Source organism: Haliaeetus leucocephalus, unplaced genomic scaffold (genome assembly GCF_000737465.1).
Source record: "Haliaeetus leucocephalus isolate CR32 unplaced genomic scaffold, Haliaeetus_leucocephalus-4.0 Scaffold866, whole genome shotgun sequence".
Lineage (NCBI taxonomy): Eukaryota > Metazoa > Chordata > Aves > Accipitriformes > Accipitridae > Haliaeetus > Haliaeetus leucocephalus.
This window is the reverse complement of record NW_010973302.1, coordinates 1,717,826-1,721,609: the sequence shown is the minus strand read 5'-3', so window position 1 is coordinate 1,721,609 and position 3,784 is coordinate 1,717,826.

Genomic DNA, 3,784 nt, shown 5'->3' with positions numbered 1-3,784 from the left:
TGGATGTCGTTATACCAGCGTCTTCTGTTCAAACCAGCAAATTGGGGAGAGATTGTACCGATTTGATGTATATTTTTATATATATAATTTCCTTTATGTTGGCATGAGGGAGCCCAGGTAAGGAGACTGCCTTGCATTTAACCCCTCTCTAGCCAGAAAACCTAAGCAATACAACATTTGTGTGGTCGAACCATAAAGCAAACAAAATTTCAGCTAGCAAACCACAGATGTAAAGTCAGGCACGTGTGAGCGCGTTGATGAATCCAGGTATTCCCGTGACTGATGAGTCCTCCCGAGCCAGTGCCGATGGACCACTCGATTTGGCTGGAGAAAGGAGTCGTTTTCCCCATGCCTGATAAGCACAGGCAAGGGTCCGCCTCACGCCTTTTTCTTTTGGCTCATTTATTCTACTCACTTTGCAGTGAATCTCTTTCCAACAGATGCAACCTTGGAGTGGCTGAGAGCACCAGCACCAAAATGATGATTTTTCCGCTTGCCGTGATGGGTGAGAAGAGCGAGAGCGTGTGAGGTCCGCGTGTCCCCGTGACCTGCCGCTCAGCACGTAGCAAGGTTGCCCGGCGAAGAGTTTTCTTTGCAGACCTGAGGTCTCACAGCTTGAATTCGCTGTGTTGGTGGGAGCTGCTGGAGCCGAAGGAGACCTCGGATACAGCCAAAATGGCATCGTAACCCAGACTTCGAACATTGCTTGAGAGCTCTGCTCTGAAAATAATGCGTAAAAATAGAAGCAGGGCCACAAGCTTAGCTATTCCTAATGTGCACAAAAGGATGGGAGAGTGCCAGGAGCCTGCCTGCACTGCCTCTGCCCTGCCTTCAGCCCGGGCTGTTCTCTCCTACCTCCCCTGAATGGCTTTTCAGCGCTGTTAAAAAAGAGAGACATACCCCCAAAAGAGCAAAGTGTGTTTGTTATTGACCCTCGCCTCGAAAGTGTATGAAGAGGGATCAGCTCTGTTTGTTTGTACCCGGTAATGATGTCAGGAAAAGGGTTTTTTTTTTTTCTTTTTTTTTTTTCCCCCAAGTCTGGTTTTATCCCCTTTGTTGGAAGTGCCTTTGGTGAGTCTCACACCCTGGTGCTGTTAGCAAAACAATTAGGTTAACAGTGCCTTGGCTCCAACTGTCTGTCAAAGGCTGAATTGCAATGCAAATGAACTCGGCTTTAGCTCTTCAAAGACAGCTGGGTTCAGGAAAGGTCCCCAGAAACCTCCATGAGAATTGAGGGCTAGGGCTGGGGAGTGTGGGCTCGGTGGGATTTTACACGCAGGACCTAATGCGTTTCGCATGAGGGATGCGATACCTTACACAAATACATTAGAACAAATGCGATATATCATACAAATCCTTTCAGTACCTAAAGGGGGCTTAGCAGAAAGATGGGGACGGAGTTTTTAGTAGGGCCTGTAGTGAGACGACGAGGGGTAATGGTTTTAAACTAAAAGAGGGGAGATTCAGAGGAAATAGAAGGAAGAAATGTTTTACGATGAGGGTGGTGAGACACTGGAGGAGGTTTCCCAGAGAGGTGGTGGATGCCCCATCCCTGGGAACATTCCAGGTCAGGTTGGACGGGGCTCTGAGCAACCTGATGTAGTGGAAGATGTCCCTGCTCATGGCAGGGGGTTGGACGAGGTGACCTTTAAAGGTCCTTTCCGACCCAAACCGTTCTGTGATTCAAACAGATTTTATTCCTTCTCTTGGGTTAGCAGCAACCCCGATACATTTTGGGAGAGGTTTCTGGTCCAGGCTGACGTTTACCTGCCCGTGAGCAATGCCATCCACAGCAGCACTGGCTGTGGGGTATCACCCCACTTTCAGAGCATCTCCCCAACCCAGGTACCATGCTCTTTTTTATCGGCTTCATTGCGCTTATTTCTGTATTTTCCATATGGGCACATACATATGGTCTGCTTAAACAAGTTTGCGAGGTTAATTAGAAAAGAGTTCTTTACCAGTTATTTAATATTTAGCACTTTTGGAGTAATTTTCACCTGCAGAGATCACGACGACAGCTGTACAGATGGGCAACCAGAGCTGCCAAAGCCCAGCTCGTAGGGAAAGGGATGTGCCCAAGGTCCCCCAGAGTACCCATGGCAGGGCCCAAAAAATATGCATTATTAACTCCCGGACCCCGTTCCTGTTCTCCATCCCTTCACAGCATACACCACGCTATGCTTTTTGTCACTCTGTTCATGACAATAAAGTAATCGGGGTCATCAAGTCATCGGCGAGGCAAGAGAAACCGCAAAGGGAAAAATAAAAAAACCCTAAAGCCATCGATCTCGTTTATAACAGCCTGGAAAGTTTTTAAAATTTAAAAAGTGTAATGCATGTATTAATGGGCATGTCCAGCGTGTCTTTCACCAGCAGATACAGGAATGAGAAGGAACTCTTCCCCCCCCCTATCAATTTACCATATGCATCACAGTGGAAAAGGGATTGAGGTTCTCTAAGGAAACAGGGAAATCGGCCTCGGTGTACACGAGGTCACTCCGGAGGCTGGTGAACAAGACGTTAAACTAAAAAATATTATCAAATTGCCATTTTTCAGGATGCAGAAGTGACCATTTTAAAACCAATGGGATTTTTCCGGCGAGCGCAGCAGACCCAGACGCTGATGCCGGTCCGGCTTTGGCACCTTCCTCGGTCACCCCAAGGCCAGATGGCTGCAGCCCCCCCCGACCTCTGAATCGGCCTTGGCTGCAGCACCAGCAGCTGCAGAATTCGATGGGTTGTTTAATGGGCAGCTTATATTTGGGCCGTTAATTATTTGGAGGCGAAGAAGTGAGGAGGAGTCCATCCCCTTCCTCGGACTCCGGCGCGATAACACACCAGCCTGAATTTTTTTTTTTTTTAGATGCCGGTAAATAAGGTTCTTACTCTCCTCGATTTTTTTCATACTATTTATCGCAAAGCAGATTCCGGGCCTGGGCAGGTGTAGTGTCATCAACATTTAATAAGGCTGCCCCAAAATCTAGCCCCTTTCTCCCTAATTTAGATCCGGATTCAGCCAAATCCGTGAGCCTCCCCGGCCCGCTCATGTGAATATTTGCAAGATGGGGCTCTAAAATTATCCCTGCACTCCTGCCTGCACCAAAGGAGAGAGAATCCCGGGAATACCTGTGTTTTCCGGCTGGTCTCTTGTTTAGTCGGGTGCAATTGTTTTAGAATTGGATTTGCTTATAGCAGCCATGATTTAAGAGCCTTGGCTCCTACTTCCACCGCGATAACTGCCTTACCGAGTGACCTTAAGCAACTTCTCCGCCCGCGTTTATGAGATGAAAAAGGAGCTACTCCTCCGTGGGAGCGCGCGTGGGATGGGGACCCTCCGGGACTTCTCCCGTCCCGCAAAGCCTGGCGCTGGGAATTCTTAGCCTCGTGTGCTGGATGAGCCGCGCAGCCTCTTGGTGGCTCAGTTTCCCCATCCTCTGCAGGTTCTCGCGGGCAGAATTGGGCCAGGGGATCGGTGGAAGTACCCCTGGGGATGCCAAAAATGATGCCGGCTGGTAGTACCCGTAACCGGACCGGTCCTAGCGCTACGTGCTCATCGTTTCTGCCTCTCCTTTCGTGAGAATTGCGAGTAGACTTACGCTCGACAAAATAACTTTCCCTTCTTTTGGCGACAGGTGCCGTAAAAGCGCGAAGTATTATTAGCGCGATCGCTTTTTTGTGCCGTGCCCTCCTTCGATGCCCAGAATTGTATATATGCGGGTTGATTTTTTTTTTTTTTTTAATTCTTATGGCCGGATCGGGTTTAATACTTTAATATTTACAA